The sequence below is a fragment of the Astatotilapia calliptera genome, chromosome 22, assembly GCF_964374335.1.
Source record: "Astatotilapia calliptera chromosome 22, fAstCal68.1, whole genome shotgun sequence".
In the NCBI taxonomy this organism is placed as follows: Eukaryota; Metazoa; Chordata; class Actinopteri; order Cichliformes; family Cichlidae; genus Astatotilapia; species Astatotilapia calliptera.
Window position 1 is genome coordinate 6,412,571 of NC_137442.1, and position 26,662 is coordinate 6,439,232.

General features: G+C 41.0%; 2 long non-coding RNA genes and 2 other non-coding genes across 5 annotated transcripts; 1 reads left to right on the forward strand and 3 right to left on the reverse strand.

The window, feature by feature from the left end:
* Nucleotides 1-5,797: 5,797 nt before the first annotated feature.
* On the reverse strand, nt 5,798-11,478 carry LOC113015232 (uncharacterized). 2 transcript variants are annotated; one of them, XR_013904637.1, is made up of 3 exons: nt 10,294-11,478; nt 9,773-9,857; nt 5,798-6,329 (listed from the first exon to the last, which is right to left on the reverse strand). It is a non-coding gene; the product is annotated as an uncharacterized LOC113015232 (long non-coding RNA). The 2 variants fall into 2 exon arrangements; XR_013904636.1 differs by lacking the exon at nt 10,294-11,478 and having other exon boundaries at nt 9,773-10,272.
* Nucleotides 9,283-9,974, forward strand: LOC145423587 (uncharacterized). The gene is made up of 2 exons (XR_013904638.1): nt 9,283-9,448; nt 9,728-9,974. It is a non-coding gene; the product is annotated as an uncharacterized LOC145423587 (long non-coding RNA).
* A 9,790-nt stretch (nt 11,479-21,268) lies between the features above and the next one.
* Nucleotides 21,269-21,339, reverse strand: trnag-ccc (transfer RNA glycine (anticodon CCC)). The gene has a single exon. It is a non-coding gene; the product is annotated as a tRNA-Gly (tRNA).
* A 1,772-nt stretch (nt 21,340-23,111) lies between these two features.
* Nucleotides 23,112-23,182, reverse strand: trnag-ccc (transfer RNA glycine (anticodon CCC)). The gene has a single exon. It is a non-coding gene; the product is annotated as a tRNA-Gly (tRNA).
* Between the last annotated feature and the right edge of the window lie 3,480 nt (nt 23,183-26,662).

The window sequence follows — 26,662 nt, forward strand, 5'->3', positions numbered from 1 at the left end:
TGTTGTGATGCTAAAATTGTTTAAATATTTGCTCATTACAGTCATTATGCATAGAATAGAACCACAGTTAGCTGCTATTCCACCTGCATGTATCCAATACCTTATATTACTGACACGCAGGTGGGGGCGTGAGGTGTTGGTGGTGGTATAGGCAGCGGTGACAGCAGATTAGATTGTGATGGAGGAGGTGAGGATAGATACAGTGATGGAGGAGTAGAAATGTACCATCATTAACTTCAGCAGGTTGAATTTCTTCAGCTGCTGCAGGAAGCACATCCTCTGCTGTGCTTTTTTTGATGAGGGAGTTGATGTTGTTGTTTGGGAGACGACGCTTCCCAGGAAACGCGAAGACTTCATAGATTCAACTCGGCAGTCATGCAGGTACCTGGGATCTTGTGGGGAGGGTTTCATCTTGAAGTCTACAGTTATCTCCACTGGAGTGAGCTTCAGGCATAAGTCCATACACAAGGTCACCAGACTGTCAGTTTGCCTCCTGTAGGCAGACTCATTCCTATCTAAGAGGAACCCGATGAACTGGCACCATCTGACAACTTCAGGAGTTAGTTGCACCGATGACTGCAGGTGTCAATGTTAGTGTGCAGAGACGAAAGTATGAGATTTGAGGACTGAGCCTTTCACAGACAATCATATTTCCTTTTATTTGAGTGAAATTCAAGCGTTCATCTTGTGAAGTTAGTACAACTTCTGTTACTATAAAGTCATACTCTAATACTATGTAGCTTCTCCTTATTAACTGATTTGTTAGAGTCAGATGAGATTTCATTATTGTGTGGAACATGGTGGTATAGCACTTTTTGATAGGTCATTTCACTTCTGTAGGTGCGATCCAGAAAAGATTCATGTTAAGTTGGATTCACAGTAGCTATAAATCGACTTGCTGTTAGCTCTGATCATAAGGTGTGTGATAAAGTCACAAGGAAAAAGTATGCTTCTTGAGGTGAGATGGAGAGTGAGAACTGTGAAACATGGGAAAAGTGCTTGTTAATTGGCGGCACTTATGCTGCTGCCAGCATTTCTGCTCCCTGTCAAATGCATTTTGTCTGTGGTCTAATTATCCTTTTAATATGTTTGAAACCTGGTCATTTGAGTAACTCTGTGATGTAGCTGCATTACAGGCACAGTCCAGAAACAGCAGTTAATTACATTGTTATTGAATGCATGCACAGAACCTCTTGAAACTGAAGACAAGGCGAGACTTTATTGGAAACGGATACTTTTTTGAATGGCTTTTTTGTTAGCTCCCCAGCTCCTACTCGTTCCATTGATTGGGAAAGCTTTCTGCATTCACTGGTGCATTTTGTACATTTTGGAGATAACCATTGTATTGCCCTTGATATGATACAGTTTTTCTCCTGAATATTATGCTTGAAGAAGTCATCTTACATCCACCGACAGGACTAGAGACATTATGTGTTGACAGCCTGAGTTGTTTATGAATGCAGGAAGAACGACTGTAACACAATCTTCTACAAAGAGTGTTGCATTATCAGCTGTTTTATAGCCTTAATGCTGGCTGTCAGGCTCTAGCCTCAGCTGTGGCTGCTCATACACAAGTCTGTGCTGCAGCAGTTACAAAGATTACTAGAGGAGCTAGTTCATCCGGCTCCTGCATCAGCTGCTCCCGAGGCTGATCGAGACAGGCGGTAGCTGTGATTATAACTATATCCATGGGTCGACGTGCTGCAGCTGATGATATGGCTGTAGCATTGGTTTTGTTTTGGTTGTTATGATTATGGCTATGATACATTAGCTTAGATGTGCCAAATGGCTAACTGCATGCACGTAGTATGTGTATGTGTGCAGTAGATTAACTTGGCTGTGTGGACTGAATGTTGTATTGAGTTACTTGTAAATTTATTGCTGTACTCTCCTGACTTCTGCAGTGTGCTGGTAACACATCTGATTAAAAGCACCGCAGATTCAAATCCTGGGTGGCTTAGTGTTGCCGCCTTGCTAATGTTCGATACTGCACAGACATACTAATAGCACCCGGGATTCAACCACAAATGCAGCCAATGTCCAAGCAATCACCATATTACAACCTCAGCCATTAGAGCCAGGCAGAACAGCAGCAGTGCAGCGTGTGCTTCCACATTATCCATCCTGACTGTAGTATCTGATTTAACCGAACAAGTCCAACACACCAATTATTCATATGAATGAGGGAGAATAAAGCTTAATGTGAGGTAATGCAAAATGCATGTACAGAAAAGAGAAATTGTGTACTGGGAAAGAAAAGTTAATTTAAGGGGATGTAAAGTAGTACGAAGGAAAATATGCAGGATTTTCTAAAGGGTAGAGTCCCGCGTTTTGCTTCCAGGGAGAGATTTTTCATGACAGCCAAATACAGGTTAGTAGCATTTGCCAAAGGTCTTTATTCCAAAAATGAACCAGGGAGTCACTCTGATCTATAAGCGCAAAAAGTACAAATAAAAAAGTCACTTTTTTCCAGAAGTTTCTGTTCTATTTTGATGCTTTTTTGCTGTGAACCCGGGGCCCCGTTGGAATTCATTGTACCCACTATGAATACAAGATGACCGTAGCCACCTCCTCCAGCGAAGGAGAAAGCTAGAACCTTTTAAAGGCACCTTTCAAATCCACAGGGAACCACTGTTTGTCTCAAAAGAGGGAGTATTACTTCAACATATTTTTCTTCCCAATAACGCTTTCATCTCAAAAGACTGCTGAAAACCATGAGTGGATGTATTGATGCTTAAACTTGTGAAATTTTTTCTCCATTCTGGCTCACTGTGATCTCCTTGGGCCTCTAAAGTATAAATTTCTTGTCTTTTTAACTTAGGTCATTGCTTTTCACATCACAGGTTCCCCGGGGACACCTTAATACAAGCATGAGCTCAGTCTCCACGTGTATTTAATGTTGGCTTTTAATGGGAAGAAGTGGTGATTATTAAATTATATTATACCAAAACAAGCACGTGTTTGCCAAGTTTCAAGTCATTATAAATGCTGAAACAGAAAAAACATGGCACTTAATGCTTTGCGCATAATTTGTATTCCCATCAAAAAAGATACACATCTGCTCACTTTACCTAGAGCACAGGCTCTGAATCATCAAGTATTCATGCTAAACGTTCTCATCTGTTTTTGTCGGCAGAGTCCTCAGTTGCTGCAGACAGCAGATAAATCCTATTTATTTAGGCTCTGTTTTATAATATTATATTGTTTCCCAACACTTCTTTTGCTGAATGCTAATAAAGAGTACAAAAAGATGAAAAATAGACTAGACTAGTAACATTAAAGTGACAGGAAGAGGAATCGATATGATATAGCACGTGTTATGGCATTTTAAATGACTGTAGTCCTTTCAGTGTTTCAAAATATGGTTTCATTTTATTCTTAAGACACTGAACACACTTTCTTTTAGACCATTTGCATTTATAAATGGTCTAAATGGTCCATTTGCATGTAAAATGGTAAGACCACTGCCTGATTTTAAAATATTTGCTACAAAATCCTAATTGCCAAAGCATCTATTGAAGGGCAATAAATAAAAGTGGAATATATATTGTTTATAAAAAGTAAAGAAGCACATAGATTCACAATCTCTTTCTAAGACATGATGTTTTTGAATAGCATTTCTGGTGTATTGATGTGCAGGCATGAATGCACCAAATGATGTCCCTGAAAATTCTGTGTTTTTATGTAAGTAACCTTTCATATTATTGAAATATAAGGTTAATATAAGTTTTCATATCAACAAAATGTGACTTTTAACCCATTTAGCACAGAAGATGCACCATCACATATTGCACCAGTCTTCTGCTTTTATAGTGTCTGCATAATTACTGTACTATAACAACCTGCTGCACACTGCTCTGTGTCTGCTCATGATATCTGGATCCGATTTTTATTCACACTCGCATTTTATTTGGTCTTATTATGACAGGCTGTAAACCTATTGCTGAGTGTGTTTAAGAAAAGAAACCCCATAAACTTGGATAAAAATTCTTTTTTAATTAGACCGGCCTCTGCTTGAGACGCTGCAGTATCAAATGAAAGATAATTAAAATATAAGACCTGTTTGTGTTTCACAGTTGTTGACAGGGAAAGTGTAATCAGTGCTTTTGTTTTCTCGCACTTTCTCCACACTTGTCTTTATCACGTCTCGACTTGAATATGAAGAGTGCTGCTGCACTACTTTCTTCAGGGAATATTAATTATGGATACTGGCTTATATACTACTGTACATGATTGTGTGCCTGTGGTCTGCTATCGTTCTCAACTGCTGCAGTGTAGAACTTATTTATATGAATATGAGGAAACACCGAGGGCAGAGAGAAGAATACACGAGTCGGGTACTAAAAGGACATCTCTGGATATCTGCAGCCAGCATCACAACAAGATAACAAGATGAATAGCAGCACGATGGAGCATATGTGCATAAATTACAACTAATAGAGAAGATCAATTAAATAATGATTAAAGATAAAGTGCATAAATATTTCAGGCTGGTAACATGACATCATTAATTTCAGTTGTCATGCAAGTTTAATAAACATTCAGATGTAATTAAATGGACAAGACTGGCAGACTGATGAGCATTCCTGTTTTCACAGGGAGTCACGTTTGTTTTTAAAGTGAAAGGATCATAAACGTCGTATATTCTTCCTGATATGAGCAAAAACACATTTATTCTGCTTGTCTGCTTTCAAGAACCAGCTCTGACACAATTAGATGATTTGCTTCCTTTTGATCAACTACACACTTAGCGGGTGCATGACATTTGCTACTTCTATACTGCGGTTTCAGAGTTTCCTGCTTTTATTTCTCATGAATTAAACGGGGCTGGGTTTTGGACAAAAAATAGAAATTTATTACTCTGGGAAATTGTTATAGCCCTTTTTTCACCCCCTTTTTCAAATACCAGTAAATGAAAAAAAAATAGATACATGAATTGGTTATGAAAATTAGCTGCAATTATATCTAAATATCAGTTGTGAACCCTCTGCAGCTTTTTTAAAAAGACCAGCATCATCAACACCTCTGCACGTGTGAGTTGCAGACAGTTGTCTCCTCTGTGGTCTCATCTGCTAATGGTAATTACACCAAGTGTTTGTAATTACCCTGACAGTGATCTATTGATGTTTAAAATGCTCTTTTACCATGCTACTCACCAGGGAAAGTTTTTTGAGGTGCACATGTTTTCTATCAGCCACGGTCTGGTACACACTCACACAGCCACTTCACATTCATTCACACCTGGCCACTGCAACCAGCGCTGCACAGCTGGCCGCGGGGACAGCGAGGCAGTTAAGATGCACCTCTGTGGTAACTGCTGAAAGGGAAGGTGACCTTGATGTGTCTCCTCACGTTATTCTTCCAGTGCATTACCTGCAAAGCGTGCGACAACGCCATAACAGAATCAGCAGACACCTGTTTACAAGTCCCAGCACCAGCGGAGATGAATGAAATCAATACCCCGGCTCCTGTGCAATTTCTCCGTCGCATCGCCAGCCACAAGTTTATATTATCGTGGATCTTTACAGTGCAGAACTGATTATGAGGCACAGTGCAGATCTGCTTACTTGAAAGATTGGTAATTATGGGCGGCAGAGTGCGGTATTGGTGGAGTGCAGATACTGTAAGCCGTTAACCATCCTTTGAAACTGTTACAGTAAGCATAGAGGAAGCACCATGCCTCAGAATCAATGCTCATCATAAAAGCTGGTAATGGCGGGGAGGTGCTTAGTAGAAACATCTTCAGATCAACTTAATCGAGGCTTGAATCAAATCCACAGCATAAAGGAAAAGAACGGCAAGAGTAATACATTTTACTTGGCTTCTATAGTGCTCTTTACAGCACTCAAGCACTTTACATACTCTGTAAGATCTTATATAACGGAAAAACCGGCTTACTCTCATGTCTCCATTAAAATGTTGCAGGGCTGAGCAAAAATTAGAAACCATCAGCAAAACAAAGCATGAATAATTTGGCCTTTTAACAGCATTTCCTTATAAATATATTTATCTGATGTGATCGGTCATGTTTTTCATCCCCTTCAATGTTAAAATTTGAGAGGAACTGCATCATGATTTGAACTTTAACCCACGTTTAAAGCCCCATAGAGTTTTCGGTCTTCCTTCTGAAGTGAAGATGTAATCTTGAGTAACTGGACTGCTTTGTGTACAGTAGACCACTACTGCACAAGCAACCACTTGTTTCTTCACCCCTTTTGAAGTCGTCATTTCTCCAGTGAAAAAGTGGCTTTCCTGTTGCTTGCTGTTCATTTTGGGATGTTGTCTTCCTTATCCGTGGATTCCTGGAACTGTACCTTGCAAGATGAAGCCTGAGGAATTGGAGACATGGCTGTACTATCTCAACTTCCACTTTGTGAGAACTCTGAGATTAGCGTGACATCAGGATTGTTTACATCCCGTCTTTTGCCATCTTTTCAAAAACAAACATTACTGAATGATTTTAAGCTTTGTTGCTTTTCTGCACAGATGATTTTATGCAAAAACCTATGTGTGGAGGTGTAATATATAACAATAATTTCTGTCTAGTCATTGTTTAGTCTTGCTTTATCTTGTCCTGTTATCACTACAATCTGCCACTTGGGAGTGTGGGTGGGAATGAGTCTCTATTCCCTCTAAATTATGTTTTTAATGAAGCAAATCCTCAGTGACTCCTCTAGTCTAGGCACTGACAGAGACTTTTAGAGATAGAAATGTCAGCTTGGTAATGTTATCGGTCATTGATAATGAACTAAATAAACACCCCGTCCCCTCCCCGGTGACGTTAAAGTCTGTCTGCTCGCGAAAACTTTTATGAAGAAACAAAGAGCTACAAATCATTAAGGCTTGTATGGCGGCTCTTGGAGCTCGATGATGATGTTGATGAGAGGGAGAGTCTGTTTATGGTTGTGCCAAAGTAACGCACTAGCTGGGAGACAGAGAAGCACAAAAAGCAGACTAATGAGACAACAAATGGCAGCTGAACTCCACGAGCACTCTTGTTATACTGTATATTCCTCTTAGGTCATGTCAGGAGGCAGCCGAGTGCTCAGAGATGAAGGAGCAGAAACTGAGGTGCCACAGTAACACCGCCTAAAGAGTCTCTTTGTATTATAAGTCGGCTGTAACTTTTAAAAGCGAAAAGGAAGACACCGCCTGAACTGAACTCTTGCTTCCCTTTGAGTTCCTCGGTTAAATTTTCTGTAGCAGTGATCATATTTCTTTGCATTGCGAGTGAGGTCCTGTTATTTCGGCACTGTGTCTATGAATTATGTAAATTGTTACGATAGCTCTGCATCAGTGCTGCTGAGACAGATTTTTGTGCGTGTTTGGATACAGCACTTACAATTCTGCACACTTCTTTTGAGAACCGACACCTGTGCCAACATGTTTTGATAATTGGAAACAATTAAGCTGTCTTGCAGAGGTGAGTTTTGAAATGGTCTTCCTGACGTGCGGTATTCATAGACGTTAATAACTCCTGTTCTTGGATTGACTGGGACACACCTGAATGGCAATTTGCTGTGGATAAAAAGCTCTGCGTGCATATGCTGACAGGTGGCATCAATGTAAAAGACTGATGAAATACACATTTCTCCTACTAAACTACTAGCTACATTCAAAAATATGTTATTATGAATATGTCATGCTGCCTCTCATGTTCACTTTACCCACCTTCAGCTTGTTCGTGTCCACTGTTGCTTCTCTCTCCTGCATTATTTTTCTCTTAATCCCTCTCAGGACAGCATTAGTATTACTGCATGAGCTCAGCTGATTTGGTCTTTTTACCTTCAGACCCTGAAATTCTGATTTATTCCGGAACACATATATTAGGGACTTTCTCTGGCAAATGTGCCAGAAAATTCTGTCCATCGTACCCTGACTTCACAGAGAATGAGATTCTGCCCTTAACATCATCCGGTGTTTCAGACGTCTGACATTTCCCTTACAAGACTCATACAGCTAGTGCTGTAGAATGGCTGTATCAGTCTTTAGGGTAGATAAAACTCAGAATATCTCAGCTCGGAAATTATGTTGCTGCTGCACCAAAAGCTGGAGTATATAGGCATGTTTGTCTTTCTGTTTTTGTGAGGACATTCATTGACACTGATGCATTCACAAGCCAAGTTTAACCATCACAACTAACTGTCAGACCCTTATCATAACTTTAATATAAGCCTGCTTCTAACTTTCTAGCGTTCATAACCCTCAAACAGGACCTGAGTGGGTGTGAAAAAATTAGAGCCAGCCGAGAAGTTTTACCTTTTACAATATTTGGTGACTCAGATGGTCTAAAACTCCATGAAGATGGCTGTACATACACTATTTTCATTTATCTATTTAACTGATATCATTTCTTTGTTTATGGTTCTCAAGAAAGCTTCGCAGCCAAGGCACAATCACACATCTGTAAACTGTGGCTATAAAAAAAAAGGCTACACACTCCTACAGATGAGCATTGCATGTGTTAATATAATCAAATTAATTGTATTGTGAGATATATACGTAGAAAATGAAAGGCCTAAATTAAGTCATTTTTTCCTCATGTAGTGTTTCTAAGTGTAGGTTAGTTAGAATCTGTATAGGCTCAAAGTCATTAATTTCTTGCAGCAGCTCATTAACCAACGTATTTTTAGGCTCAAAAGCAGAAGCGAGACATCAATAATCAGTTTTAAAAGGTTTAATGAACTATCACAGAAATTCAATAGGGCGAAGGCTTGGAGCAGGTAAGTGATTGCAGGTGAGAGGGTTTTAGGCCAGAAGAAGTTAGTGCTTGGCCAATGTGACGACAGGGAATTATCTGTAGATCAAGCTGTGGCTGCTGGATCGGAGCTGGAGTTTCAATTAGTGATTCGAATGCTCTTTTGTTTCTGTTTTGGTAGCAGGTGGTGGGGTGGGGGCTGGATGCTTGGAGAATACAGAAGTGGTGTAGGGTGGGCAGACATGCCAGGAAAATAAAAACGGTTCTGTTAAAGCCTTTTGTGTTGACCAGCTCAGGTGTGCTCAGTGTCCAGGGAGGAGTTGGAGGAGCTTTTTTTGCAGGATTCAGTTTAATTTACGTTAATTTACACAGCGCTAAAATTACAACAACAGTTGCCTTGAGGTGCTTTATACTGTAAGGCAGGCGTGTCCAACTCCAGTCCTTGAGAGCTACTGTCCTGCAGCTTTTAAATGCATTCCTACTCCAACACAGCTGAATCAGATGATTGGATTACCTCTCCAGCATGCCATCAAGTTTGGCAAAGGCCTGGTAACAAGCCATTCATTTGATTCAGGTGTGTCGGAACAAGAATGCATCTAGAAGCTGCAGGACAGTAGCCCTCAAGGACTGGAGTTGGACACCCCTGCTAAAGGCCCTAAAACCCAAACAGCTCTCTGTGAGCCTTCACAACCGTGGGAAGGAAAAACTCCCTTTTAATAGGAAGAAACCTGGAGCATAAACAGGCTCAGGGTGAGGCAGCCATCTGTTACAGCTGATGAGGGGAAAGAGAAAAGAGAAAGCAGGGGGAAAAGATAACAGTCTTTCTCCCAGCTCATGGTATTACTGGCTTGTGCTGCTACTCTCTGCTAGTCACCACGACGGTGGTAATTAAGCCTGTTGTGTCTTATACTTCTTTTATTTTTCATCCTGTAACCCTTCTTTGTTCTCCAGTTGTCTACCAGAAACCTGTGTGTTTCCTCTGTGTTTGCAATTCTAAGTTTAATGGTCACTTCGCATTTTCTAACGCAGACCCTCCAGCTGGATGCTGCACCAATAAAATAAGAACAGACTTACCTGAAAGCTGCCTGCTCGCTGTTTGCCGAATCTCCCTCTGCTCCCTGGGATCCTTGCCTTTCTGCCAGTTCGTCCTCCAATTGTCCTGCTTAAGATGCCAACAAATAAGAGTATTACATTGTGATGCAGAATTCTCGGCCAGTATCAGCATAATAAAGGGATGGCTCAGGACCATATGATCCAGCCTTAAATATAACATTTATCACAAAGTGCCTTCAAAAAGTCTTGGCTCTAATTTTAAAAGTAGAGAAGATCTCTGCATCTTGAATTCAAACTGGGAGCTGGCTCCAAATGAGAGAGGCCTGATGGCTGAAGGCTCTGCCTCCCATTTTATCTTTATAAACACAAAGAACCACAATGAAACCAGCAGAATGAATGCTGCGGAGGCTTCAGCTTACAATGTGCAAGGGATTTCACACTAAATAAGGGATAACAGTCAGGTAGGAAGTGAAAGGATGAGCTGGTCCATGTATACTGCAAATAAGTTAGATGATGGTGAACATGTATGACAGCTGACGCACAGTTATCCAACAAACTCTGCCTGTGGGTGGGGGTGAAAGATGAGCTGGCCCAAAACCAGGCCTGTCCTGACAATGGCAAACTCTCAGAATCTCTGATGTCACTGATTCCAGTCTTGGGCCGAGCACCAGCACTGAGTCTGTGGAAAAGATATAAGAGCATAGTCAGATATTAACTCTGAGTTGGTTCACTCAGTGAAATTTCAATTTAGGCTCATTTTCAGTCAGCTTAGATTCTGCTCTTGGTTGGATGGATTTCTGGTGTGTCTAAATTATTGTCTGGCTGTGCAGCAATTCGTGCAGATTCGAGATCAGATTATGAATGATAAGGTTGCTTTGATTTTATTTGATATAGCTCAATGCAGCTTTGACTCTATTTTGCTTTAAACAGGCAGATTGTGTCTTTTTTTTTTAAATTCACCCCAAATTCTGTTAACTTACACTAATCAGCAACACTGCATTCATATTATTTAACCTCCTGAGAAATGGAAAAAAGAATCTTCCCATTGAACTAAAAGAGGCCGCCGAACACATGAGATATCAATGGAAAGCCCAGGATGTCCTCTATTTAGTACATCAGGACTTAGGGCAGCTCAAATAAGTCAAAAGATAAAGACCAAAAACAAATGTCCAATACAGAGGATATAAATGAATAGGCCTGTTTGCGCTTTGTGTAAGCTAGTGTAAAGAGTGACTGTGAGCAAAGATCAGACAGAAACTAATAATAATTAGAATCTGAATTTTTTTTCATGTGGGATTCAGCAGTTCACTCTAGCATTCATAAATTTGTTGCTGTTTGCATTAAGTAGACTTGTTAAAATAATAAAACAGCAGTACACGTAAGAGCTCTTTTAAAATCAGTCAAAACCAGAAACCAACACGTAGCACTCTGAGAGCACAGACCCGCCGAGGCAGCTCACGCTCTGTGTAGGACTTACTTTCAGTGTGAATAGTGCTGTATTTTCTGTATGTTTGTTTGTTCTTTTTAATTGTACTATAAGAAAATTGTAGTGCAATAGAAATAGGTGCAAATTGCAGGCTTTTGTTATTTGCCCTGTTGAAACCCATTTGAATACACTGTCAAGGTTCTCCTGGCCGACTCACTCATTTTCTCTTTTTCTGTTGTAGAATAGAATTGAATAGTCCTTTATTTTCATTGCACATGTATGCACATAATGGGTGCTCCATGCCAACTGTGGCAGAATAAAACATAAATAGTAAGACAGCAGGAATAAATAAGAAAAAGGAAAAATATATTCATTCAAGATGAATATATACAAAACAGGAGGGAGGCACACATTTGAGAACAGGTTGCAAAGTGCTTCAATGTATAAAAGACTTGGTCTGAAAGAGTCTGTGTGTGAGTGGCCTGAGCGATGAAGGTTACTAAGACCATGGCTCAGATTGGTGAGGTGGGGGGTAGTGTTTGTTAACAGTGCGAATGGCCCAGGGGAAGAAGGTGTTTGTGAGTCTGGAGGTGTGGGACCTGACTGACCTGAGGCACTCACCAGAGGGCAGCGGGTCAAACAGGCAGCCAGGGTGCAAGGGATCACCTGTGACCGCCCTGGTTTTCCTGAGACAGGAGGATTTGGTGATGGCTTCCAGGGGTGGCAGAGGGCAGCCAGTGATTTATTTTTTTATAAAGGTGGTGTTAATTACCCTCTGTGCAACCTTTCAGTTCTCGGTTGTGGTCCCTGCGTAGCAAACACCCAGGCAGTAGGAGAGCACACTCTCCACTGAGGACCGATAGAAAGCCAGCAGCAGCTTCTGGTCCAGGTTCTTCCTCCTCAGGACTTCTTTATGGTGTTGTGGATCCAGGTGAGATCCATGGAAATGTAGGTGCCCAGAAACCTGAAGGTGGAGACAGATTCCACCTGTTCTCCATTTAAAATGAAAGGGGAGTGGACCACTCTGTGCCTCCTCAAGTCCATGACGAGTTCTTTAGTTAAATCAACAATTTAGCAGAAGCTGAGAGTAGTCAAATCGTGAAAATCATCTGATACGGTTAAAACAAACACCAACAGGACAAATTCTCTACTTCTGTTACCCCCGTCATACCTGACAATGACGTTGGTTGGATGGATTGGTGTACAGTCAACAATGTGTGTTGTATATATGTGCGTGTGAGGTAACCATGCCTTGTGCTCCAGGGATGGGTCTTTCTGCTGCTTCCCCACCTTTCAGCTCCATGCACCTGGGATGATTAACTCACCTGTGAGTAATTTTGTGATCAGCTGTCTGATTGTTAGACTGGAAACAGTTGGTGGAATTGTTGCTTCTGAAATCTGCATGTTTGACTCTGTGACCTCGACTTACTTTCAGTTTGTCTCTGCGCAGGAAACCTGGAGCTCGTGAGAAAGTATTCCTGTGGAGAGATGAAAATATGGATCTGTCTGAGTTAATAACAACATATTTCATGTACCTATATGTTGTTAATTAAAAAAAAGACTTGTAAGAATCCTAGTTTCTAAGTTACAAGAGTAATAGTAAAATAGTATTTCTATTCTTGTATGAAACACAGCTCTAGATACCACAATTATGACCTTCATATCAATCTACTGACCAAATGTGACACATTTGAAATCTTTACACAATACGTTATGTGTTAACTATACACAACACACTTGTAATCATAGTTTGGAGGTAGAAGCATTTTTTTCCGTTTTAAACCAATAAATTATTTACCTGACCTTGAAGACTTTGGTAGATGTAAGCCAAGTTTCAATGGACCGTCAACATGACCCCACTCTACACCCCTACACAGTTTTATTGGAATTAATTTAAAACACGCAAACACTACCAAAGACCTACCACAACCTTCTTGGAAGAAGTAAAAAAAAAAACATTAAATGAAATTCAAAGCATTGCACTGAAATAACCGAATAACTTTCACTGGACATCTGAAGTGGTGTGTCAAGTTCAGAGCTGTTAAACTCTTGTTTACAGAGTTTGAAAATAACTTTTTAAAAGATTCTTGTTTGTTTAAAACTCTGCTCTGTTTACTTTAGCCTGCCTTCTTAGATGCTTCTCCTGTGGAGCAGTTGATTGTCTGATGATCTGCTTTTTATCATTTTTTTGTTTCTGTGTTTTGAAGCCTCGGGTGGAAATGCTCAGTTGGCTCCTTGCTCTTGCCTTGGATGGAGTTCCCCCATTTGAGCAGTCCTTCCCACTCCCACCTTTTATCTGGAAATAATATGTGTGGACTGTGTCAGGCTGGAGGTTCCAACTGTTCTTTCCCATATTGTTGTTGCAGCTATGTTAACAGTTCTGAACCTCCTCACACACCTTACCTGGAAACCTGTTCACTTGTTGCCTCCAGAAACTCCCAGAACTACTCACCAGCCCCATGTAGTCTGTCAAAGAAAGTACTTAGCCGCTCACCTGCCTGCCCGCTCTTCAAGCGCTTTCTTCCGCCACCTGTCTGATACTCGCCAGCTACCTTCACACTCCCTCTGAGCCTCCCCTCACTTCCAATGCAACCAAGACCTCTGGTTCACTCTCATTATTCTCATCATCCTCTTGGGTTCCAGGTAATCGCTTGTCTTCTGTCTAACAGAGCTTCCGTGTACCAGTCCAAAGTGTCTCTGAATTTGTCCACCAACTGTCTGAACCCATTAACAATTCATTCTTTCACCGCAAACAGTACAAACCTTTCTGCCGTTGTCCGAGTCTGCTCTTTGGGCCCGCTTTTTGCCATAATACAACATTGTTGCTGTGTGGACTGCCTCTATAGTGATGAGCATGTAAAGTCATTATGTTGCGTGAACCTGGTCTTTATTTCCTCTTTGTGCGCAGCAATGCACAACATTCAGAAAGCACTATGGCGGGGGAAACAAGCGTGTCAGTACACCCTACTGGTCCCCTTGTGTTTTCAGTTAACTACCAGTGCAGCACATGCGGTTATGCGAGTGAACAAATACTAGTCTGCTGTTGAACTGATGCTTCAAAGCCCCGGCCAATTTTTAGTTGTGTTATGTTATGTTCAAGGAGTGTCCTGGCAAATTGCAAACCCCGTTAACTCTATCACACATTCTGTGTAAAGATAATTATGGAAAGAGGATTAGAGGGTTTGTTACTCAGAAGACCATTTACAGAGTTGCAGGTGTTCATTGCAAAATGTAGCTCTGAGGAACATTTGTGTTTGCATGCAAATAATTGTAACGACTTCTGTATTTTTTACCTTTTCCCATGAGCACCTTTATGGCTCCAAATATAGCAAAGTGGTGTGTGACCATGTGACGGTACTCAGAATATATTAAATTTGCTTTCTGAGCATTTGGCTTAAACCACTGAACATATTTCTAAGTGTGCTTACTTTCTTTCCATCTCTTTTATATCCCTCTTTTAACCTTTCTTTATTTACTCCCTTGATCCCTTCTCCAATTCCACCTAAACTCCAAGGCTCCCCTCATTGCTCCTTTCTCTGTCAAAGTTAATTGTTTTCTGTGTGTTTTTTTTCTTTTTTCTTTGGTTTTCCCTTCATGTTGTTTGATTGAATTGAGAGGACTTCTCATCGTCACTGCTGCAGGGCTAAACAGAGAAAGGGGTGCCAGGGATAAAGATGGCAAGCCAGAGGGTGACTCAGTCTTCCTTATTCCAAGACACTCACTCATTCCCTCTCTCTCTGTCTCTCTCTCACACACACACACACACACACACACACACACACACACACACACACACACACACACACACACACACACACACACACACACACACACACAAGATAACACTGATACAAGTAGTTTAACACATCCAGACATGCGTTTGCAGGCCGACACAAAATGTAAAGTGCATTGAGGAAAGAAAAAGTTTCATCCTCATATGACCCATGAGCCTCACTAGAATGTCCTTACGCAATGTAATACACAATATATAAAACAACGCCACACATGTGCTCATGTGCTCACCTCCACGCTCAGAAACCCCCACTTTAATCTGTTCTCCAAATGTTGTTTTCTTCCCTGCGGTGCTGAGCCAGTTTTTCTATTTATGGGGGGGTGTTGAGCTGATGTGAGATGATCGGAAAGTGCCTCGCTCCCATTGTGATTCTCCTTGAGGTGTGTGTGTATGCAAATGCATGTGCGTCCATGTAGATGTTGACATGCATGAGTTCGCTTCTGGGATTGTCTGTGTGTGTACTTGCATTCGCGCCTGTTTCCAGATCTGCCAAGGTGTTGTATGTCCCTGTGTGTTTGTGTGTGTGTATTTGCATTGTGTATGATGGGGATATAAACAGGACTCGGCTCATAGAGAGCAGATGTGCCTCCAATAATGGCTAAATGGAGATGCAGGGAAGCACCAACAGCCAGACTAATCAATGCCTTGAAGTGCACAACTTTCCCTATAAAGGGGTGTGTGCATGTGGATGTGTGCACGTGGCTCTATGTGTGTGTGAGATACAGTTGCTATTAGTTTGTAGCTGAATGTCCACGTCTTCTATTAATACAAGCACACGCACGCAGAAATTTGAAGGAGGTAGCATTAAAGCACACAATGCTGCTCCATGTATTGTATGAATAGCATGCACTAAAGCTAGCAGGCACTCTGGAAATGAAATTTAACCAGCTGAGATGGTGAATTTGTGGAGATACTTTAATCCAGTCTGAGGTCCTGAGTAGTTTTTTATTTTCAGCACTATATTTGAGAGCTTTGGGAGAACTAACTTGAAGCTATTTGGTTTGGATTATAAATGCATTAGTAAATCCAGGTAATCCAAACACGAAGACATGCACAAACAAACAAAATCTACAGAAGTCACGCAGTACCTGTGCTCTGTTTTTAAATTTAAGGTATCAGTGCTCGCCTTCTGACAAGACCATGGAGCCGTACTGGTTTCTTGAAAATCGACAACAGTCTTGTGATGTGAACCAAACTCACAAGGAAAACACTAATTACCGGTAAACAACGTCCTAAGCATCAACACTAATGAAGCCATCTACGAGCTGTGTGCCAAGAGCGTGCTGCAGGTAGTCACGGGAAGAAAGACATGAAAAGGTAAAGATGGCGAGGAAAAAAGGACTTAATGGAAGAGAAGCAAAGGGATACTGGGAAGAAGGGAAAGTAAAATGAATGAACAGCAAAAGAAACTGAAACAGGAAGGAAGAGATAGTAGCTGTAGGGGAAATGAGGGAGCTCGAGATTCAGCGCAAAAATAAAAGAATCAAATGAGCAATAGCAAAGGAAAGAGAAGAAAAAAGTGATGGAGAAGAGAAGAGAGAAGTATTTCGGGAGGTGTGAGAACAGAACATATCATCCCGGGGGCTCTGTGACTTTCCAGGCCTTTAATGTCTTTAATTAAAGCCAACAGTATTATCGCCGTGCTCCCTTGGAGTGCCATTAGCAAAGCAACAGCTACAGAGCCAACTAATAGAGGAGGAGAAGGGATTGGGTTAAAATGCCTAATGATGGGAAGAAGCAGCAAGAGGGGGGTGGATGGAGGAGGTGTGGGGAGTCATCGAGGCCGCAGGAATGCTGGAGGTCAGGATAGACAGGGTGAGAGTAGTTATTAAGGGTGAAGGGGAGCTGGAAGCCACGATGGACAGAGGGACACACAGGGTGAAGATGATGGAGGAGGATGAATGGAGGAATGGAAGAGGAGGAGGAGGAAGAGGAGAAGGCTTGGTGAGGAGGAGGGGGTGGATTTGTGAAACTTCAAAAGGCCAAAGCTGGAGAGGAGACAGGCTGCCATGGAGAAAGAATTATGGAGCTAAACGTGTGGGCTGACTGATACATGATCACATTATCCCGGCAGCTTGTTTAATCAATCTGACTTCCCGGTCTCTCACATGACCCTGCATCAGAGTGGGGAGGCATGGCAACCACTGCAGGGGCAGAAGGCTGCAGAAGGGGTTTGTCTTGTGACATTTTAATGGGAAGAAATGTGATGGCTTTGGGTAAATTTCACCAAAATGAAATGCGTTTCAGTGCCACTGTATATAAAGATTAATGTAGCGAGCTTTGACATCACCCATTGGTCTGTATTCAGGAAATGTTTTGTCTCGCATGGCCTGGAAACCTGGATCATAACCCATTATCGTTTACTGTCAGTTCAAAGCGAGGATCCAAATGCAAGACAACACAGAGGCAAGGAGGGAGGTTGCAAAAAAACAGGTTCTTTAATGAACTTGCTAGTGGGTGTAAACAACAAAGGGCGCTGCTGAGGAAGAGCGGGCTGAGTCCAAAATATAGTCCAAAGACTAAGTGCAGCCAGAAAGCAGGAACACAACAGAGGAAACTAAAGCTCAAGGAAAAACTCAGGGGAAGAGGAGGAAGCAACTGGAGAGTAAACAAAGACAAGACGAGACACATGTGAGAAGAGTTAAAAAAATAGCAGAGATGGAGAGACAAAGAAAGCAAAACAACAAGGAAACAAGGAAGATCAGTTGTCAAAACAAAGGAGGAAGTCACTACAACTGGGACATGAGAATCACTCAGACATAGACTCGTAGACAGAGAGACGAGCAGACAGGGAAACATAGGGGCAGAGCTCTTACTTACACATGATCTAACAGGTTAACGACTTTACCTTCATTGTCTGCAATAACATTAAAATCAGGTGAGAAACCAATATCACTGACCTTTTGTCCCTCTTTGGGGGGACACTCCCACTGGGTATAAATCTGGGACTCGCCGCCATTTGACCTTAGAACTGAAGAAGCTTCTCGGATGAGAGGTGAAACGTCTTCAAGCAACTTAAAGTAGTCCAGACGCTTTTCTTTGCAAGCTCCTTTGACTACGATGACCTGGATGACGGAGAACCTTCACAGACACAATATCACTGACATGTTTTTGATTCTTCTCAATGAAGCATATCATACAAAATGACCAGCAGTAAAACTTATCAGAGGTCTGCAGAGCAGCGAGCTAATCTTACAGAGCAGCTGAGGGGGGATAACATTAATGTTTTTATCCTGCCGTGCCATCCTAAGGCCCATTTCTCATTTATCACTTTGTACATCCTCGATTCTTATCCTCGCCTCTTTGCCTTGCCTCTTAGTTCCTACCGTTAGAGATGCACAACAAGTTATCATTTTATTCAAGGAGGACAATCTCAAAATTCCAGAGAGCTGCCACTTTAAAGTGGTGTCAGTTAAATATGACATTTGGCACAGCTGGATCATAAAGAGTTATTACTGCTGTATTTTATGATCTCAGAGGTAACAAGGTTCTCTTTTTTAATCACACACACACAAAAGGGTGAAGAGTAGAAGGGAATATTCCCCTTTAACTGAAGCTAAAAAACTCCTCAATCCTTCTCTCTCTTCTCTCCTCCTGCTTTTGTCCTCCAGATTAATTTTAGACACTGGTAAATCCTTCAGTGTGACGTACTGAGATTGATTTCAGCGTCACAGAAAGAGAAAGAGATGAGGAAGCTTAGATTAGAGACACGAGGCAAGCCTTTCATCCTGGGTAGATGCTGACTGAGGGATAGATTTGGGGGGTGTAGTTCAGACTGACTGGATTGTTCCCTTTCTGGCCTGCATCCTGCAAACCTCTGGGAAAACTGTTCTTTGATCCTGGTAAAACTTTATTCAACTTTTTACTGTTGAAACACTGTTTTGTTCTATGTGTGGCGCACGTTTCTTTTAACCTGAAGTTTGAATAACTTGGACAACTGTTTTTTTAAATAATAATAAATGATTTAATTGCAGGACAAAGGTGGTGCATCATGCATGAAATTTTAATTTGTATTAGGAACAAGCCCATTTGAGATTTTCTAATGCTTTTAATTTTTTTTGTGTTAATCTGACAGCTGTGATAAACATGCACTATGGCTAGTTTTACACACACACACACACACACACACACACACACACACACACACACACACACACACACACACACATATATGTATGTAAGCAATTCCATCACTAGTCATGTTTCCTGTATTTTCTATTGTTGTTTCCCACTGCTCTGGTTTTTAAATTTGAGCACTGTGAGATGAGCAGAATATTAAACAAATATTTTTTATGGTTGACTGATGAGCAGGCTTAAAAAACATGAAAGCCAAATGAAATCTTTTCCCACACGCCTTCAAAACCAGAATATCGGGGAGGTTTTAAGCTCCCTTGTGAACTCTCTCGCAAGGAAGATGTTTCTTTCCTGCCACAACACAGAGTAGGTAACAACTCAGCCTTCACACGTTATCGTAGCTTTAATTGTGTCGCTGTATTTAAACAGCTGCTGAATCAACATCTGTTTGCCATCAGATTGTATGCTTGGGGAGATGCAACTGCAGTGGAGTCACAAAGTGCAACTTGGAAAACAGTCTAGAAAGTAAAATGAAGGAAAAGTAAGTGACCGAGCGAGTGTGTGGGTGGGTGGGTTACAGGTTTTTTTTTTAAAATGACTTCCAGTAGGTGCCAGTAATCCACTGTCAGCTGCTGAAAGTGTTCCAGGTCACATATGAGATACCAAGTTGCAAAGTAAATAATGCATTGGGCATAACACTGCCACACCCTTTAAAAGGTTGGCCTGAGGCATTACTGAAAAACATAATATTAAAAAAGCTTTAGTATTCCCGAGTCTAGCCTGAGACTCACTTAAACCAGTAGGGCCTTAAGGTTTTCAAACTCAAGATGCCAGATCTTTGAAGGATTTTTCTGTTAGTGCTAGCGTTAGCGCTGTGATGGTGACAACCTTTTTTCTTAGTTTGCAAAAACGTCTATAGTCACCTCTCAGAGTGAGGAGCCACTGCAGTTTAAGCTGAGAAGAAAGAGCAGGGAGCGGTTTAAATTCATGGTAGGTCGTGCCTTACCTCCAAAGGACAACCCGGAGCTTAGAGAGTGACTGAAGCTGCAGCCTAAAGAAGAGACAACAGGGTTGAAACTGGGGGCCCTCTGTGCTCATGCCAAAACACATTGTGCAAATATGTGTGACTTTAATCAAAACCAAAGGCTGGGCTTTGAGACGGCAGATGTTGGTCTGGTAATATTGGTTGTGTTGGTTTGGCATAGAGCTGTTTAACTGGGTGTTCTTTAAAGCAAAACAGGAAAAGGGGATGGAATTTGCAGAAGTGCAGAAATAAGAGGTTACAGAAACAATTACGAGAGGGCAGAAATGGATGATTCATAACCTTTTTCATTGGTGATCGCATATTGAGTCCAGAAAACAAGACTTTAACTGAGAAATTATGTGTTCACCGCAGTTTAATCATCGGTTCGTCACAGAGGACAGTAACCTTTTCTGGGAATGGAAAAATCACGCGTTGCTTTTCAGCTCAATTGAACTGCTTAGTTGTGTCAGTGAGGTTTTGCTATTTTTACAGCAGCTTGTTATACGTTACCAAATTATTTCAACTCTGATAACACTGTCCGATTTTTATTCTAATTACTTCATCCAGTTCTACACCAGTGAACTACAACACAGAAACCACTGAAAGGTGAAGTGAGCAACAGAGATGTAACAATAGCAACTGTCAAGGATGGGATGTATGAGACAGCGAGTGAACAACAAGTTCTTGAAGTTGGACAGTGAGAGATGGCACTGTGGGAGGAAGAAGGCGGTACAGTGCTGTCCATGGTGTTTTGCTGGGAAACCGTAGACTCTGGCACTTATGTGAATGTTATTTTGGCGCATATCACCAACCTAAACACTGCTGCAGACAGTTTACATCCCGTCATGGCAGCAGTATGTTCTTTTTTCAACAGACTAATGCTCCCTGCCACAATCCAGAGTTAAGACAATTTCAGGGTGTTGGCGCCAAAGCATCAGTACACTAGAAAAACAATGAAGGCACACAATGCAACCAATAAGACCTAAAGAACCTACACAAAACACTTTCAGATGACTCGTGGAGTTGATTCTTTGACAGGTCAGGATTGTTTGACATCAACTCCAAGTCTGTGTAATGCTTTTTATGCACGTAAAGCGGGTTCCAGTGATTCATCTGGGACACTTTTAGAGTTCAGTATCTCACTAAAAGACATATCATCTCCTGCAGAACCCAGACACATGAAATAAGCAAACCACTTTCTGCACTGCCTGGGAATTGAACCCAGGTCACAAGAATGGGAATCTTGTATGATGCCACTACACCAGCAGTGCTGCATGACTGGCTGTTGTGATGAATCATTAACCATTTAGCATATGTGACATTTTATTTTTCCAGGTCCACAGCAGGTGCATATAATTTCGTGAAAGTGGTAACCACTACTAAAAGGGAGCTCAAACACCACTAAAGTCAACATATATAGTAAAGTCTTGGATGGCATGTGCTTGGACTATCTAAATAAGGGGTGCTATAGGAGACGTCATCAAATCCAGAACCAAAGAAATCTAAAAGAGACTTGTACTTAGACACTGAACAGTGACTTTCTGAGGACGTTGGGCATTTGGCATGCATCAGATATGGTCTATGGATCAGTGGCTCACTCCCATGAATCACTTTTTTATTATACACATACAGAGCAGCTGATCTGTTTGAAGGATAGTGGTGGACTCTTAAACACCACATGAGGAAATCAGGAACTAAAGGCATCACTTACTGCCTGCCTTGGAATTGAGCACAGGTCATTCGAATGGGACTTTTGTGTCTATATTGGACCATAGACCAGGTAACAAGATAGTCTGGTAAAGACAGTATGTTGCAGTATTATGCAGCATAAAGCTCTCTGCAATTTTTTGCTTGGAAACCTTGGCTCCAAACATTCATGTGAATGTTACTTTGACATGTGGCACCCAGCTAAATGCTTCTGCAGCGCACCCCAAGCAAATGCATTTCTAGCCTTCTTTTAGAAAGGGACTACACCTTTTAGAGGAGACCAACATTTCCCAGGTGATTGTAGCCTCCAAATTCTCTGTTCTCAGTCTGGCCAAGTGATTGTAGTATGTGCTGGAAAAAAAAGTCTGACTGATGGAGGCCATTTTGCAACCTAAAGGTCTTAAGACATCTGCTGCCAAGGCCGTGTTGCCTTGTACCACCTTTGTGAGGATGTGAGGCATAAAGTCTAGAGAATAGTGTCTCAGCCACATTAATAACCTTTGACTTTACAGATGCATAGCAGCTGTGTATGCTGAACTCTTAAATGCATTTGAAGAAGCGTAAAATGTAACTTAAAGCACTGCCAGGGAATTAAACCCAGGTCACAGGAATGGGAGTCTTGTATGATATCATTACACTAGCAATGCAGACTGACGCACAAGTATATGCAGTAGTAGTAGACAAAGGTCTAAAGATTTCTGAAGTTTTGGGAATAAAACCCAGGTCACAATAATGGGATTTTTGGATGCATTCACTAACAGTCTTAAGCTTGAAAGAAGGAAATTGGACTTCTTTGAGTTTTTTAAGACGTTTCACCTCTTATCCAAGATACTCCTTTAGTTTTTTGTTTTTTTTAAACTATAAGAACTCCCATAATCCCAGAAGGTTGATTCTGATCATCTGGATGTTGCATTTTCAGGGACAAACGTTTCAACACTCATCCAAGTGTCTCATTCAGTCTCAGCTGCCTGCATGTATCCCAGGTTATAAATAGTATGCTTGCATAATGAGTTAAAATCGCAACACTGACTAATAATGGGTCGTGAGGTCAATTTCATGATCATTAATATGCAAACTGTCATGACCATTGATCAATGGCCATGAGTACCATTCACAGAGAGTTGCAGAATGGCTACCGTCAAAGAGGTGTAAGATGGTCTCTTTAAAGTTGAAGACTGATCAATGGTGAACTTTCTTTAACTTTAGAGACAGCTAATTTAGCAACCCAAACGTCCTGTTGCTATGTGATGCATTTGGCATGGCCCACTGAGCAGTCTTAGAACTCATAGTTTACTTTATGATGTAAGTCTGAAGTAGAGGACACATAAGATTTATGTGCACTGCCTGGGAATTGAACCCAGGTCACAAGAATGGGAGTCTTGCATGATACCACTACACTAGCAGTGCTGTTGCAAGCTGGCCACATATGTAGTTGCATTTTTCTGTTACCTAAAGGTCTTAAAGCATCTTTTGCTCAGGCCTTGGTAACTAGTGCCACAGCAGAGTCTTGTCTTTTTCCTTTTATAAATCTACTTACAGTTTTTATTTCTGTGACATTATCTCGCTAGATGATCAGTTAGGATAGAATTATTAAAGACACGAGCTGCAGAGAAGGGCTAGAGGTGAGATATAGAACACTGCTTGAGAATCTTATATGATACCACTACACTAACAGTGCACCAATCAGCTAAAGGTCTCAGCATACAATGGTCACTGCACACGGCTGGTAACATCTTCATATACCCACATCCACTTATATTTGCTATTACGGCTCAAGTAGCCACTGCAGTATTCTCCTGAACAATTGAAGCAGCCAGTCAGACAAAAACTCTACATCAGCACCGATGCAGGAGGAGGAGAGCGAAAACGTGAAGCAAAGTAACCTGGTCATGTACTGTACTTGGACATCAACACGAGACTTTCTGAGGATGTGACGCACTTGACATGATTTAGTCTTAGAAATCATAGTTTACTTCAGGATGTTAGTCTAAATTAGAGGTGGCATAACAGTCTTTGCACTGCCTGGAAATTAAACACAGGTCACAAGAACGGAAAGCTTGTATGATATCACTACACTAACAGTGCGGTCCTGGGTTAGCCTTTCGGGTTATGTGCTGTAGAAACAAGTCAGCGAGGTGGAGGGCAATTCTGTCAAATGAAGGTCCTAAATGATCTTTTCCCAAGGCCTTGGCAACTAGTGCCAAAGAAGAGTGTTACTGGTCTATTACCTTTTATAAATCTGCAGTATTCTCCTGAACAGCTGGAGCAGCCAGTCAGACAAAAGCTCTACATCAGCACTAATGCAGGAGGAGAGTGAAAATGTGAATCAAAGAAACCTGGTCACTCTATCAGACATGGATGGTACTTAGACAATAACATGAGATTTTCTGAGGATGTGATGCATTTTGCATGACATTGCATGCATTCAGTCTTAGAAATCATAGTTTACTTTATACTGTTTGTCTAAAGTAGTAGGACACATAAACTGCATGATACCACTACACCAGCAGTGCTGTTAGAGGCTGGCTGAACATGCAGTTCCATTTTGGGTTATGTGCCGTAGCAACAAGTCAGCGAGGTGGAGGGCAATTCTGTCACCTAAAGGTCTTAAAGGATCTTTTGCTAAGGCTTTGGTAACTAATACCACAAAAGAGTCTAAATCTACTTGCACATGCAGCATTTTTTAATGACATTATCTTACCAGAATATACATGATTTGGGATGGAACCTGCTACTTTGGCCAATTCTTTTCTTCCCATTGTTCCATGTAACACTCATCATGTTTGAACTATGCCTGGTTTAACTTTTCTACACACATGTGAGTTTATTTATCTAAATATAAAAAGTTTTAGTTTACTACAATGTATCCATAAGAAACCCTCCCTTATGTGTCTTTCAACGCGGACTTTGGTTTTGGTGTAGCTTCAGTTGTTTACCTCAAACCCTAATTTGGCCGTTGAAAATTGTTCTCCTAAGTCTTGACAATCAGAAAAAAATACTGGATCACTTCACAAACCATTAACATTTTTCCACAGAAGTCTCTTTGTTTTTCTTCCAAATTTCAGGGCTTTCATCATCATTAAATCATTGTTGACTAAATGTTTAAACTACAAATGTGAAGTGAAGTGTTTTTGACTGTTAGGCTCTTACTTTTTACACATGAGATTAAATGAGATATAATGGCTCAGGATGACAGGGAGACATATTATACCTAATTTTGCACCTCGGTGGTGGCAAGACTGCAAACACAGAGAGGGATTTATTACAATATGGGTGCAGAGCTGAAAAGCAAGGGCTAACCTTCATAACCAATAATACCAATTGGGATTATGTGCATACAGTGGTATGATAACAATATAAGATATAATAACTTTGTCTAATGCCTTTAATTGATTTTTTTTCTGTCTACTTCTTGTACTTTTAAAAGGTTCACAAACTTTCAGGCAGCAATGTTACCCTACAAACTTTTGCTTTTTGTTTAACCCCATCTTTGACCTTAAGAGTTGAGCAGACTTTAGGGACAGAAACTTGTGCTTATAAAGCTGTACATTAGGGAAGTTTAGTTTTTCTTTGAAAACAAAACAAAATAAAGAAATAAAGAAAAAAAATTCTCATTGTAGAACCCACAATGTCCCAGGAGCCATATTTCTACTGTCTCTTTTTTAACTTGGAATTGATTTGGATGTTTATGAACAGGCTTTTGTTTCTTAAAGTTTTATGACTCTTTACAAAAAGAGATATCTAGTGCTCATTTTTTGATTCTTAAGCATTTAAATTAGATTATGAAAATGTAAAATTGCTGACGTTTTGTCTGGTAACACTTTTACTTTTTTAGTGAACATACTATACATAGTTTAGGAGCAGGGTTGGACCTTTTTTAAAAAAAAAAATACACAGCAGTTTAGAAACTGTGAAGGTAAATAGAGTAAGCAGTACATAACTTTGATTTTTAAGAAAAAAAATAAACATTGTCCAAACACCAGAATAGTATATGATGTCAGAGTTTACAGGTCAGCCAGCACGAACCCATTTCTCAGAAGGGTGACATTTTACAACAGAGCCTAGAGGAAGGTAATCACTTGTTTCTGGTGTTTTGCTCACTCATTCGGTCTCTGAAGGACTCCCTCCTCTCCCTCCACCCTCAGACATCCACATCACCACCATCACACATGCGAGCTGCACACATTCACCCTAATCTAAGTAGCTTGACCCTAACCCAAGGCAGAAGTAAAACATAATTTCAGAATGAATTTCCTTTTAACCCCTGTACCACCGGGTGAGATGCTGTGCCACCATAAGCCTGGCCCTCCACTTCACCCTAGGCTGAGTTGTACTGATGCAGCAACAGTTTCCATTCTGTTTAGTCTGAACACATCAGCTATAACTTGTGACTGAGAACTTTACAAAGTATCTTTTAAGTTTGGTTTGGAAATAGCATTAAACCCAGTTGATAAGATTTTATAAAAGCCCACAGACTTATAAATGCTGCTACTTGTTTGTCTCAGGACCCTTCAGTATTGCATATTCTCTCACTGGTGCCTGGTGTTGAATTTCACTGTGCAGCACATATTCCCCAAGTGACTAAAAAGTTTGTGCTCAACCAACCGCCGCGGAGGTGCAGCTTTTAATAAACAAAATCCTACAGGGATTGTAGCACTTGGCTATTTCTCAAGAAACTTTTTTTTAAAGTTTTAAAAGTGAGACACCTCTCTCTGACTTTTGCACAAAACACCCACAAAGCTTTTCTCTTTGCACAAAGCCTAACTCAGTTTCTTTCCACATAGTGGAGTTTCCACATCGGGATCTTCTTTTTCTCCAATTTTCTCTCTATTTCCTGATCATTCAGAAGGTTGTCACCTCTGCAAGAAGGTATTCAGCTATTATTGT